Source organism: Papio anubis, chromosome 3 (genome assembly GCF_008728515.1).
Source record: "Papio anubis isolate 15944 chromosome 3, Panubis1.0, whole genome shotgun sequence".
Classification (NCBI taxonomy): Eukaryota; Metazoa; Chordata; class Mammalia; order Primates; family Cercopithecidae; genus Papio; species Papio anubis.
In genome coordinates this window covers 76094752-76109954 of record NC_044978.1, presented here as the reverse complement: position 1 = coordinate 76109954, position 15203 = coordinate 76094752, and the positions used below count along the sequence as shown (strand labels likewise).

Genomic DNA, 15203 nt, shown 5'->3' with positions numbered 1-15203 from the left:
AAGAGGTCCTTTACATCCCTTGTAAGTTGGATTCCTAGGTATTTGATTCTCTTTGAAGCAATTGTGAATGGAAGTTCATTCATGATTTGGCTCTGTGTTTGTCTGTTATTGGTGTATAAGAATGCTTGTGATTTTTGCACATTAATTTTGTATCCTGAGACTTTGCTGAAGTTGCTTATCAGCTTAAGGAGATTTTGGGCTGAGACAATGGGGTTTTCTAAATATACAATCATGTCATCTGCAAACAGGGACAATTTGACTTCTTCTTTTCCTAACTGAATACCCCTGATTTCTTTCTCTTGCCTAATTGCCCTAGCCAGAACTTCCAACACTATGTTGAATAGGAGTGGTGAGAGAGGGCATCCCTGTCTTGTGCCAGTTTTCAAAGGGAATTTTTCCAGTTTTTGCCCATTCAGTATGATATTGGCTGTGGGTTTGTCATAAATAGCTCTTATTATTTTGAGGTACGTTCCATCAATACCGAATTTATTGAGCGTTTTTAGCATGAAGGGCTGTTGAATTTTGTCAAAAGCCTTTTCTGCATCTATTGAGATAATCATGTGGTTCTTGTCTTTGGTTCTGTTTATATGCTGGATTATGTTTATTGATTTGCGAATGTTGAACCAGCCTTGCATCCCAGGGATGAAGCCCACTTGATCATGGTGGATAAGCTTTTTGATGTGTTGTTGAATCCGGTTTGCCAGTATTTTATTGAGGATTTTTGCATCGATGTTCATCAGGGATATTGGTCTAAAATTCTCTTTTTTTTGTTGTGTCTCTGCCAGGCTTTGGTATCAGGATGATGTTGGCCTCATAAAATGAGTTAGGGAGGATTCCCTCTTTTTCTATTGATTGGAATAGTTTCAGAAGGAATGGTACCAACTCCTCCTTATACCTCTGGTAGAATTCAGCTGTGAATCCATCTGGTCCTGGACTTTTTTTGGTTGGTAGGCTATTAATTATTGCCTCAATTTCAGAGCCTACTATTGGTCTATTCAGGGATTCAACTTCTTCCTGGTTTAGTCTTGGAAGAGTGTAAGTGTCCAGGAAATTATCCATTTCTTCTAGATTTTCCAGTTTATTTGCGTAGAGGTGTTTATAGTATTCTCTGATGGTAGTTTGTATTTCTGTGGGGTCGGTGGTGATATCCCCTTTATCATTTTTAATTGCGTCGATTTGATTCTTCTCTCTTTTCTTCTTTATTAGTCTTGCTAGTGGTCTGTCAATTTTGTTGATCTTTTCAAAAAACCAACTCCTGGATTCATTGATTTTTTGGAGGGTTTTTTGTGTCTCTATCTCCTTCAGTTCTGCTCTGATCTTAGTTATTTCTTGCCTTCTGCTAGCTTTGGAATGTGTTTGCTCTTGCTTCTCTAGTTCTTTTAATTGCGATGTTAGAGTGTCAATTTTAGATCTTTCCTGCTTTCTCTTGTGGGCATTTAGTGCTATAAATTTCCCTCTGCACACTGCTTTAAATGTGTCCCAGAGATTCTGGTATGTTGTATCTTTGTTCTCATTGGTTTCAAAGAACATCTTTATTTCTGCCTTCATTTCGTTATGTACCCAGTAGTCATTCAGGAGCAGGTTGTTCAGTTTCCATGTAGTTGAGCGGTTTTGATTGAGTTTCTTAGTCCTGAGTTCTAGTTTGATTGCACTGTGGTCTGAGAGACAGTTTGTAATAATTTCTGTTCTTGTACATTTGCTGAGGAGTGCTTTACTTCCAATTATATGGTCAATTTTGGAGTAAGTACGATGTGGTGCTGAGAAGAATGTATATTCTGTTGATTTGGGGTGGAGAGTTCTATAGATGTCTATTAGGTCTGCTTGCTGCAGAGATGAGTTCAATTCCTGGATATCCTTGTTAACTTTCTGTCTCGTTGATCTGTCTAATGTTGACAGTGGAGTGTTGAAGTCTCCCATTATTATTGTATGGGAGTCTAAGTCTCTTTGTAAGTCTCTAAGGACTTGCTTTATGAATCTGGGTGCTCCTGTATTGGGTGCATATATATTTAGGATAGTTAGCTCTTCCTGTTGAATTGATCCCTTGACCATTATGTAATGGCCTTCTTTGTCTCTTTTGATCTTTGATGGTTTAAAGTCTGTTTTATCAGAGACTAGGATTGCAACCCCTGCTTTTTTTTGTTCTCCATTTGCTTGGTAAATCTTCCTCCATCCCTTTATTTTGAGCCTATGTATGTCTCTGCGTGTGAGATGGGTCTCCTGAATACAGCAGACTGATGGGTCTTGACTCTTTATCCAGTTTGCCAGTCTGTGTCTTTTCATTGGAGCATTTAGTCCATTTACATTTAAGGTTAAGATTGTTATGTGTGAACTTGATCCTGCCATTATGATATTAACTGGTGATTTTGCTCGTTAGTTGATGCAGTTTCTTCCTAGCCTCGATGGTCTTTACATTTTGGCATGTTTTTGCAATGGCTGGTACCGGTTGTTCCTTTCCATGTTGAGTGCTTCCTTCAGGGTCTCTTGTAAGGCAGGCCTAGTGGTGACAAAATCTCTAAGCATTTGCTTATCTGTAAAGGATTTTATTTCTCCTTCACTTATGAAACTTAGTTTGGCTGGATATGAAATTCTGGGTTTAAAATTCTTTTCTTTAAGGATGTTGAATATTGGCCCCCACTCTCTTCTGGCTTGGAGAGTTTCTGCCGAGAGATCTGCTGTGAGTCTGATGGGCTTCCCTTTGTGGGTAACCCGACCTTTCTCTCTGGCTGCCCTTAAGATTTTTTCCTTCATTTCAACTTTGGTGAATCTGGCAATTATGTGTCTTGGAGTTGCTCTTCTCGAGGAGTATCTTTGTGGCGTTCTCTGTATTTCCTGGATTTGAATGTTGGCCTGCCCTACTAGGTTGGGGAAGTTCTCCTGGATGATATCCTGAAGAGTGTTTTCCAACTTGGTTCCATTTTCCCCCTCACTTTCAGGCACCCCAATCAGACGTAGATTTGGTCTTTTTACATAATCCCATACTTCTTGCAGGCTTTGTTCATTTCTTTTTCTTCTTTTTTCTTTTGGTTTCTCTTCTCGCTTCATTTCATTCATTTGATCCTCAATCGCTGATACTCTTTCTTCCAGTTGATCGAGTCGGTTACTGAAGCTTGTGCATTTGTCACGTATTTCTCGTGTCATGGTTTTCATCTCTTTCATTTCGTTTATGACCTTCTCTGCATTAATTAGTCTAGCCGTCAATTCTTCCACTTTTTTTTCAAGATTTTTAGTTTCTTTGCGCTGGGTACGTATTTCCTCCTTTAGCTCTAAGAAATTTGATGGACTGAAGCCTTCTTCTCTCATCTCGTCAAAGTCATTTTCCGTCCAGCTTTGATCCGTTGCTGGCGATGAGCTGCGCTCCTTTGCCGGGGGAGATGTGCTCTTATTTTTTGAATTTCCAGCTTTTCTGCCCTGCTTTTTTCCCCATCTTTGTGGTTTTATCTGCCTCTGGTCTTTGATGATGGTGATGTACTGATGGGGTTTTGGTGTAGGTGTCCTTCCTGTTTGATAGTTTTCCTTCTAACAGTCAGGACCCTCAGCTGTAGGTCTGTTGGAGATTGCTTGAGGTCCACTCCAGACCCTGTTTGCCTGGGTATCAGCAGCAGAGGCTGCAGAAGATAGAATATTTCTGAACAGCGAGTGTACCTGTCTGATTCTTGCTTTGGAAGCTTCCTCTCAGGGGTATACTCCACCCTGTGAGGTGTGGGGTGTCAGACTGCCCCTAGTGGGGGATGTCTCCCAGTTAGGCTACTCGGGGGTCAGGGACCCACTTGAGCAGGCAGTCTGTCCGTTCTCAGATCTCAGCCTCCGTGTTGGGAGATCCACTGCTCTCTTCAAAGCTGTCAGACAGAGTCGTTTGCGTCTGCAGAGTTTTCTGCTGCTTTGTTGTTGTTGTTGCTGTTGTTGTGTAGCTGTGCCCTGTCCCCAGAGGTGGAGTCTACAGAGACAGGCAGGTTTCCTTGAGCTGCTGTGAGCTCCACCCAGTTGGAGCTTCCCAGCAGCTTTGTTTACCTACTTAAGCCTCAGCAATGGCGGGCGCCCCTCCCCCAGCCTCGCTGCTGCCTTGCCGGTAGATCACAGACTGCTATGCTAGCAATGAGGGAGGCTCCGTGGGCGTGGGACCCTCCCGGCCAGGTGTGGGATATGATCTCCTGGTGTGCCTGTTTGCTTAAAGCGCAATATTGGGGTGGGAGTTACCCGATTTTCCAGGTGTTGTGTGTCTCAGTTCCCCTGGCTAGGAAAAGGGATTCCCTTCCCCCTTGCGCTTCCCAGGTGAGGCGATGCCTCGCCCTGCTTCAGCTCTCGCTGGTCGGGCTGCAGCAGCTGACCAGCACCGATCGTCCGGCACTCCCCAGTGAGATGAACCCAGTACCTCAGTTGAAAATGCAGAAATCACCGGTCTTCTGTGTCGCTGGCGCTGGGAGTTGGAGACTGGAGCTGTTCCTATTCGGCCATCTTGCTCCGCCCCTCGGTATCTATTGTTTTCATTTAGGTTATTCAGGTGAGATAAAATGTTTAAGCTGGGATAAATGTTCTTCTAGCCATATATTTGTGGACATTAGTGATCATTTTTTTAGGATATATTTGTAGGGGAGGTGAAATTTTTATCTCTGCCCTCTTAAGAGTTCTTTGGGCCTGAGAATTAAACTGACTTAAGGCTGATTAACAGGGGAAAAGCATACAAATTTATTTAATGTGACTTTTATGTGACATGGGAGCTCTCCTAAGGAAAGGAAGACCCAAAGAAGCAGTTAGAGTTGAATGCTTATATACAGAATTGGACAGAGAGTAGTGGATTGTGAAAATGTGACAGGACAAAAGAACTTGGCCTAGAGTAGTTAATTGTGAAAAGGTAACTAAAAAATAAGGGATAGTTTAACAAGGTTGGTTTGTCCAGATTTTTCTGGGTCTTGACTCCCTGTCTCTGGTGACAAGGATGTCAATTTCCTTCCGGTATAGAGACAACATCTTACATATTGGTATTTTATCTCCTGCTTTTAGGAACAAAAATGGGGATCCTTCTTGCACTTTGTTTTTTTAAATGCCTTTAGCTCAAAATAATTCTTTATGCCAAGGTGGCATATTTTGGGGTGGCATAGTCTGCCACCCTTCACATTCAATTGTTAGGTAAGCATTGTGCAAACAATTTTATGCATATTTCTTACATAGAAGCTTTATTTTATATTTAAAAAATAAGAATCCTCTCAGAAGGGTTTCCTAATTCTGTAGCTGAGTTGAGGGTAATTATTCTCATAATACCATGTCTAAGACTCAAATTGTATCATGTTTAAAAGCAACAACAACAACATCATGATCTTTGGCCCTGGTTGTTTTTCGCTTTCATGCCTTTCCACTTGATCCTCCATTTATAACAGAAACTGCATGTATATAGAGATTGGATTATTTACCACTAAAATGCAGCCGTTCAGAGGAAGGAGGAGAAGGTAATTGGTTTTTATTCCCTATCAAAACAGAATGATTCAGGACCTGGGGTTCTAGAAAAGCATCCTTTATTTAATTACAGAACCATGGGCCATGTTGACAGATTTCTGAGCTGTAATTGTCTTTTCTGTGCTCTCATTGATTTGGTCATGCATCTGACCTTCCTGATTAAAATTTGCCTAGGAATAACTCCAGAATCTAGTCTTCACAGCTTATCCTATTGAGAATGTGATAGATTTTTCCTTTCAGAGAATAAACTCAATCAGTTTCTTATATCAACTCTGGTTTAAGCATTTGTGATATCAAGGCCACATGTCTGCTGTATACCCTCTTAATTAACCATACCCTTTCTATGGCTAGTGCCTGCAGTGTTTCAAGTGAGACACCAGTTTTTATCAAAGCTTTAGAGTCAAGATGTCAAATCATTGCTGTTCGTTGCAAATGTATAATTCTATCACTTTATATCTGTTAATTCAGCAGAAAAAATATGCAATTTGAGAAGTGTGTAAAATTTTAGCTATAACAATATACAATTAAAGGATTCTGCCATTATTTACATGTACTCCAAGAGTCAAATGAAATCCTTCTTTAATTTCTAGCCATACAGAACCTACTTTTATATGTGCTTATTAAATACATATATGACATATTCAAGACCTGGGTGCATCGTTCATGAGCATGCTATTCCATTGGATCTCACAGGCCTCTCATGCATATGCCTATCACTGAGATCTGTATATTTTAGAAATTGGAATGTCAACATTATTCTTCTTAGAATAAGTGAAGGGGCTCTGTGGGCGTGAGTTGTGGCTGGTTGCTAAGAATATCTAATCAGGTTGCATTGCTATAGCAACAGTGTTGCTAGGACTTTAAAGTTTCCCTGCAATCAGTTGGAATTCATAAGTGAAAGACATTGTTTATCTCAGTGGTATTTTAAAGTGATCCTAGCTAGCATAAGGCAGGAATCCCATACTTTGGAAAGGAATTGATAGCCCCAATGAACTGCACTCTAGTTTATGATTAGTTCAGAGTATGTAATCTACAGAACCTGGGTGGTAATTTAGCAGCCTGTTTTTCCAGGTGTTTTGATTTCATAGTTCCTACCTAGTCAAAGATCATTTCCATCTGGCTCAAGGGTTCTCAAGGTTATCATACATTGATAATTTTAAAAGGAAAAGTATCATTTCATATTTCTGTCACAGAGCAGAAACTTGAGGACTCCAAAAATTATAATATTATTTTTGGTATACATATTATTGGTATTTATGTCTTTTCCAAAATGAAAATAGCTCTATTTTTCTAATTATAATAGTACTTCATACTTATCTAAAATGTAGGCAGTTTAGAAAGCACAAAACAAATAGTTAAAAATCTCCCAGAGTTAACTACTTTTAACATCTTGTTGCAAACATTATATATATCTATAGTTGCTAAATAAAGAGACATAAAACATATATGTGTTTCCTTGCCAGTGGCTTTTCTTAAAGGTAACTTTACATTATATTTTTAAACTGTTTTAAAACTGTCTTTATGTTTGGTCTATTGTGGTTTCGAACATTTTTTTTCCCCTCAAACATACACTGAAAACGTTGAAATGGTCAGGAGTTAGTCTTAAAGTCAAAAGCCTCTGTGTTTACTAAATATCTGCTTTGTCCTATTCCAAAAAGTATTTAAAATATTTAGTTTAAGGATTTCATAAATCACCATCTTAGTGGAACTTAAAATCAGCATTTTTTTCTGGTTTTAGGCCCTAAACTTTTGAGTGAGGGAAAAAGGTTGTGCAACTGTTTCATTCCAATCTTGTATGTGGAATTTGATTCAATTTAAGGAATTAAAATAACTACATATTTTTAACAGGTTGAGCACTAGAGCCCAGAGAGTTGGTTTTAGGTTGGCTGAATATGGGTTTGCATCGGGCATGGACTATAAGTAGCATTCCCTGTCTGTTGCATGTTATTTTATGGAGACCCCAAAATGAAATGAAAAATAAAATGGAAATGAAAAATAAAACAGAAAATCTTTGAAGATTCCCTAGGATGGCTGGGCAATCAATAAAGATCAAGCAGCTCATAGTCTAAAAGATAAAAAAGCCAACATGTTTTGATAATTAAGTATGGACTAGGCACTGTTGTAAGAGTTTCACTATTAACTCACTCAAGTTTTATGATAACTGTATGAAGGTGCTATGACTTGTGATAACCCTAGGAGGATTCTATTATTATTCCCATTCTACAGGTTAGGACACTGAGGCAGAGTGAGGTTGAAAAACTCACCCAAGGTTGCGTGACTACCATGTCTATTAAGTCTCAGAGTAAAAATTCAAATGCGGATCTACCTACAGAGCCAGCTCTTAAAACCATTGTGCTTTGTTCTGAAGGATACTAGTTGGTTTGTTTAGGGTAAGCTTTTCTGTTGGATGTATTCATGATCTATTATTTCATCCACAGCTTTGCTGGCCCAGAATCTTTTTTTTTTTTTTTTGTCAGCGTATCTAGGGGTGTACTATCTTTCTCAAACTCCATCTTTCTCCAAGTTATTGTAAAGATAGTGAGAAAGTATATATAAAGCATTTAGTTCTGTATCAGTCATGTAGTGTTCTTAATATATAGGAGCCAACAGTCTCATCTATTGGATTTGGGAGACATTGTCTATATAGATGTGGATCATATAGCTTTTTATCTATTGTTTACAGAGCAGGTTTAAAGATATTGTTAGAAATAACCCTGGCACATAATAGTGGCTAACTTTGGGCAAATCCTTAACCTTTCGTAAGTCTTCATTTTCTCCTATCTGTGAGAAGATATAATAATACCTAATCTTCAAGGTTATGATTAAGAATGAGAATAGATTTAGCACCCTGAATAAATAGTATGACAATTTTTAAATAGTGTGATTAGGACATTTCAAAGGGTCTTGCTTTCCTGACCATATGTCCAAACTTAAAGAACAAACTTAAAGAACCTTGCAACTCTCTATGCCCTGCCTACCGAATCTTCAATTGTTGAACTAAGTGTTATGACTTAATATGTTCATGAGGCCATTCAAAATATTAGTATTAGTTTTCCTTTTTGCTTACTGCCCTTAATTCAACTTAATGAATAATAAAAAATATATGGGTCATAGGATGACATTGAAGCATGTTCCATTTTCCATGCAAACTTCATGGTCTAATGATTATTGTTACATATGGTGCCATTTCTCAAGGTAATTTAAAAGTAGTATAAAAACCTTATAGATTTTGAATTCTCAATTGTGGTATATTTTGTCTCATCATGTTTTCTACTTACATGAATTTTTGCTCATTTATTTCCTGAAGGGTTGAAAAAAATTCAGCATAAATTTAAGAGGCTTTGCTCAAGGTTTGATGAATAGTAAATAGCACATTTGGGGAGACCAGAAAATGATTAATGAAGGAGATAATGATGTGGTCATTAAAAGGCAATATTGGCAGAACATACACCAACCTTTTCCAGAAAGAAAGATGTAAGACCATTTGAGAGACTCATCAGAGAAAATTCTCATGTGGCTTTTTTTTTTTTCAAAAAAATTTTTTTTTCTTGAGATAAGGTCTCACTCTGTTGCTCAGGCTGGAGTGCAGTGGCTTGTTCATAGCTTACTGCAACATCAGATTCCTGGGTTCAAACCATGCTCCCAATTTGGCCTCCCAAACTGTTGGGATTACAGACATGAGCCACTGCACCTGACCTGTTTTTTTCAAATTTCCTAGTAGAGGGCAAGTTTCCTGTCATTGGGAGAAAATAGGCAGAGACTGAAAAGGCCTTAGAAAAGTACACACTTCATCTAATATGTGGCCCGTAGAATCATTTATGGACACTTTCAGTACTCTGGAGGCACAAACTTTTATAGGTTCTTCACCTGCCAAGTTTCTGCTTGGCAGTTTGTGCATGTGTGCCAAATATTGATGCAAGACAGTTTTGCTATAATGCAAAATCATCACATATTTTTGGCAACTATCCTTTCCACTCTGAGCCCTCCTGCCATCTCTTCTCTGCTCCAGGGATGCTCTTCTCTAGGTCTCACATTCTTCACTGAACTGCAACCTTAGCCTTGCATAGGGCTAAAAAGCTGATGAAGGCATAAGTTGATTGTGTAATATTTCCCTTCACCTCTTGTGACAAGAATGTTAACCCATCTCCCCCAACATAAGTTTTGTCATTTTTTAAAGAGCTACCTTCAAGACACAAAGGAATGAAAATAGACAATAGGGAAATGAATCCAAGGCAGGGGTGCAGAAAGGAAGCTTGATTCTGGTTTGTAGAGACACATTCTACTGGAAAGGCTGTAGAGAGCTACTGAGGACAAGAAGATGTGAAGAAGCCAGTTTGCTGCTGCTGTTATCCCCTGCCCTCTGAGGCTGAGGCTGAGGAGCATGGGTTATCCTTGACTGCCCTACCTCCCATCAGCTTGGAGTGCTTGAGGGGTCACTTCTCCATACCCTGGCCTGAATCCCTTCTTCAGCAGGCGAAGGTGAATTACCACTATCATCTGCTATCCCCTTCACTTCATTTTTATGCGATATACACTTAGAAATGTGGTATACCCATGTAAAAATGTTATAAACACCTACAGTGAATAAACAGTTCTTAATTTAATTTAAAGTTATTTCAAGAAGCTTGGTAGCTAATCTTTGACCTCTTATGTATGTTGCTGTATTTTCTGTGCAAGAGTTTATCTTTGTGTTTTGTTGAGTTACATATGAAAATTATTTTATATCCCTTGAGTACATTATATAGCTTAATTTTCCCAAAAACATGTTTCAGTTTCAAAAAATGTCGTGTGTGTGTAGAAACTCTGACTTGGCCACTTATCTATTTTGTGAACCTTGTGGTTGATGATATAAGCTCTACAGAATTTTTTTTAATTAAAAAAAAAAAAGATGAAGCCCAGAGTGCTCCATGCATGTCTTTGATATTTTTTCTTTGAAGAAGAAGTTCTGCAAGACTGAAGCCTCTACTTTGGCCTGTCATAAACAGGAAAAGCTAAACCAACATTGCAGAAATGAGAACTATCATACATTTTCTGCAGACTCTATAATTTAGTCAACTGACTCTCCCTTTGTGAAGTATGCTGCAACTATAAATCTTTTGGAAACCCATATTATTTGGGTTCCATCCAAACCTTGGATTTGCATCTATCATTCACACGCAGAATTTTGTATAGATTTTTAATGTGCCAATTGTTTTAAGTGCACTTGAAAATGGATTAGAAAAACTTGGCGAGTGAAGGTAGAACTTCAGCTGCAGCATGTAATTCTTATGGAGGTTTCTATTAAGTAGGCACTCTGAGCCCAATGGTATGTGATGCAATGGGATTCATACCAATTGCTCTGAAAAGCTTTTTCTCCTTACCTTTATTTTAGTGTCAAATAACCCATCATACTTGATCCTCTGATATTGAAAACATTCATTTTCTGAATAATTGGATGTGGTGGGTGTAAGAGCAAAAGACTGCTGAAGAACTCCTTTTGTGAACTTAATGAGATACAAAAAAGAAAGTTCAAAGTAACGTGTGAAAGCAATGGGAATTCATCACAATTTTCGATTATATTTCCCTTGAAAAATAACAAGATGAAATGTTTAGTGCATTAGATTTTTAAAGAGCTTTAGTTGTCAGTCAGTCTTGATGTCTGTGTGTTTAAACTGACAAACCACTGTTCTGTAGCCTGAGGCAACTGGCTGAAATTAATGATATAAAACACAGGCAACTTGACAGGAAGTCATTTTACAAAGCTAGTGGTTGTGACTTGGAGAAAATTTGAAATTAAGTCTATCATGGAGTAAGGGCCGTATTTTGAGAGATATTAGTCCTTGACCATCAATCAAAACACCAGCTTACAATTAAAATGAATGATTTTACTTTGGTAGCAAAATCTCAAAGGAACCATTGTGTAAAGAATCAATGTCATAGGAGTTGGTCATACTCTCTTAGGAGAAAAGCTATGTAAATGGAAGATAAATTAAATCTTCTTTACTATTTGACAGCTTGCTAGTTCAGAAATCTAGAGTTTAGACTGAAGGTTAGCATCTGTTTGCACTTTTGCCAAATACGGTATGTGACATGACTTTTCAGGGTATAGCCAGGATCAACCAAAAGCAAAACTCTAAAGAATATACCAATTCTAGCACCTGCATGGTTTCTCCTCCTGTCATCCTGCAGAGGCACAGAAACCTGAGCATGGGCGGTGTTTCTCTTGGTTGTTTTTGATCATGCTTCAGCCAAGGGATGTAACAACATCCTTCAGATCTTCTTGAAGGGTTGATTTGCAGGTGGTGTCATTCTTTCACTTTTAATTCCTTGAGATATGAGTAAACAGACTTGACTTACTGCTTCTGAAAGGTTGCTGATTCTTGCAACAATATCAATTTCTTGTGTTAATTCTATAATCCTCTGTGATCATCCAATATACTTTTTATCTCATTTGACACATAATTCTAAGGTAAAGCTGAATCTCCTCAAATATTGGATCCCTCCCCAAATTAACCATTTGAGGAGAACAACTATGCAACTTCCTTTTTTGAGCATTTATGATAAGATTTTAATGCTTTTATTTAAGGTCACAATAAAAGGGGTATGTACATACTTACATGTAAAGATATAGGTATGTTCAGGTTATACGTATAAAAAGGCTAGTTAATAATCTGCCAGTGGTTTTTAACATTTTAAAATATCCCATTAACATTTTTATACTTCTCAATAATATTTAATTAAAAGTTCTTCCCAATTCTCTGTCACTACACATAGGATGAAATAGAAACACAGAGCGTGTTTTCTGACCACACTTGTAAATAGAATTGTGAGCATAACTTTTTTTGTATTTAAAGTTTGCCCTAGGCATGTACAAGTCAATTCTTCTAAGCAAAATACTTTCAGTTAAATGTTGTTATTTGCTTTTGGATAGCCTTTGATCATATGGACAGAAATAAATCAGGTATAATAAAACACACACAAAATATTCCAGAAAAAATTGTATTTGTTTTTGACTAATAAGTAAATACAACTTTTTTTTTTGTTTTTTTGGTTTGTATTAGTTTATAGATATTTTTGAAAGAATGGATTCAATCCATTGTGGTAAATGGTTTATGAACACAGATTAACAATCACTTTGAGCAATTAAAAATACCATCTGTACATGAGAAAATTATAATGGTAATCAACAAAATTTCAGTACTTCCCAGAATCCGGTTTTGAAACTTCATTATGTTTTAGGGGAAAAGCTCTCATTTTTCTGTTTGCTTCATGAGTTAGATCACTCATTTAAAATCTGAAGTAGTCAAATTATTTTTTATAAAGATCCAGAAAAATAGTGTATGTATTTCTAAATAATCTGAATATGTTTACATTGGTGTTTTTTTTTTTTTTTTAAACTTAAGCTAGGAAGGAATTACCTATTATCTAATAAACATAGTGCAACTATATAGACAAGGGGCAAACGTCAAAGATTAGATATTTTTTATTATGTGAAAGATACATAGGTCTTGTTATGATTTGGAAGTCCTGGGTAACTGGTTAGACTTTTCATGATTGACAGCAGCTGTGCAGAAATTTTGTTAAATGCTTATCGTTTTAAAAAGTTATATGCAAAATATTTCTAATTTTCACTATTTTTAAATGTGAATATTTTTGACAGTCAAAGAAGATTCTCTTCTTTTACTTATGAAGCAGTTTGTTGTTTTTGTTTGTTCGTGTTTTTTTTGTTTTTTGTTTTTTTGTATGGGGTCTGTCTCTGTTGCCCAAGGCTGGAATATATAGTGGTGCAGTCACAGCTCACTGCAGGCTTGAACTCCTGGTCTCAAGCCATTTTTGCACCTCAGCCTTTCTAGTAGCTGGGACTACAGGCAAATGCTACTGCGCCCAGCTAATTTATTTTTTATTTTTATTTCTTGTAGAGACAGGGTCTCACTGTGTTGTGCAGGCTGATCTCTAACTCCTGTGCTCAAGCTATCTCCCCACTTTGCCTCCTCAGATGTTGGGTTTATAGGCGTGAGCTATGGTGCCTAGCCTGAGGCAGTCTTAGTGATAACTTTTTCCTGATCAAAATCTACCAAAACAAGAAAAGAGCTTAATGAATGTATTTGAAAAATAGAATAATGTCACAATCCATTTAGAGGATAAGGATATAAAATCAGGGTATCGCTTTGCATTCAGGAAACAGGGAAAATAAATGATTTTTCTTTCTTTTTAGAATTTTTCACAAATATTCATTTGTTATGAGGCAGGAGCTATAGCATTAATTAATAAATAATAACAGCATGGAGCATATTCTTTGGAATGCAGTTCATGGCTTCTTGCCTGGGACAGCAGAACAGCTGTTTCTGCTAAATTACTGGAATGTGAGAAGCAGTGATGTAAACCCTTCAAAAGCACAGAGAGGGAAGGGTTTTTTTTCTTTCTCTTGAATTCCAATGAAAAGAAGCTTTTATACACAGAGAATTCAGAGTGCCCTATACTCTTGGAGCATAACGTTTGTTCTCCCTTGCATACTCCCATTATTCAGCTAGGTCGTTAGTGTGAGTTGTTTTTAACAGCTTCATGGGTCTCTAAGGATCAAGCTGAGACCAAGTTTGCCAAAATGACTGACCACTTATTCCAGTGATGGATCTATTGTAGTTTCTCACTTTCCACTCTTGTTTCAAGACAATATGGCTTTAAGTAAGAATTTTCCACATATATATATATGTATGTATGAGTATATGTGTGTGCGTGTGTGTATATATATGCCAAAGAGCCTTATTTTGGGGTGTAGTGTTCTGAGCCCCGACACTGTCTTTATAAGGAGATAACCTTCTGAAATATATGCAAGTATTTATGATTCATTGAATGAGATACTTTATTATGTATTTATGAAAACCTCTGTACTTCTCTATGTGTTTGTTAGTTAATACATGTTACATATAAATATGCATTAAGTAATCTGAGGCACAGCTTTTGAGGAGCTTGGAATCTAAATGGAAAGAAGACAGAGATGAAATTGTTTTAAGAATTAACTATGTTTTAAAATATTAACAATAACAAAAGTAATGCTTAAACAGCATTACCTTGAGCTTCCCACTTTGAAGCTGGCAGTCCTAGGATGGCTTTCTTCATCATCCATTTCCCTCTTTTTTAAACCTTCAGAGGTTTAAATGTTTCCTCCATTTGGGTAATTTTATATTAATATGTAAACCTTGACATAAAAATGTGGGGATTCTTTGGTGATTAGGGGTCTAGCAAGTTTGCTTCTACACACACACACACACACACACACACACACACAGAGAGAGAGAGAGAGAGAGAGAGAGAGAGAGAGAGAGAGAAACCCTACCTGTGAAGGAAAATTGGGCAAATTATCAATTTGTCCAATGAGTATTGCTGGACATATGTATTTGATAATACAAATAAGTGTAGAGACTAGTATTTCTTAGCAAATTCAGCAACACAATTCCCATCTTTTATGAAATGCATCCTTTACCAGATTGCAAACTGTTTCTATTAAAATCAATTCTAGTTTACCTTCCTGAAATTGGACATTACTTATCTATATCATATTTGGCACTCAATTCCAGGATAATCGCATTTTCCAACTGGACAGGGCTCTAGTTCAAACCCTTCACCCTTCACAGTGACTTAGAATAGTTTAGAGATTTATCCAATGCCTCATTCTTGGTAAGTCTAGCATCTTAGTCACATCCTGTAAGCACTTGATCATTGCCTGCCACTAGGCACTGAGTGTACATGGAATTTTAGGGTATAGTTCATTCATTTAG

At 37.4% G+C, this 15203-nt stretch overlaps 1 protein-coding gene across 18 annotated transcripts in view; it reads left to right on the top strand.

The window, feature by feature from the left end:
- Window positions 1-15203, top strand: part of ANK2 (ankyrin 2) — a 584559-nt gene that overhangs the window by 198591 nt on the left and 370765 nt on the right. The window lies entirely within an intron of this gene.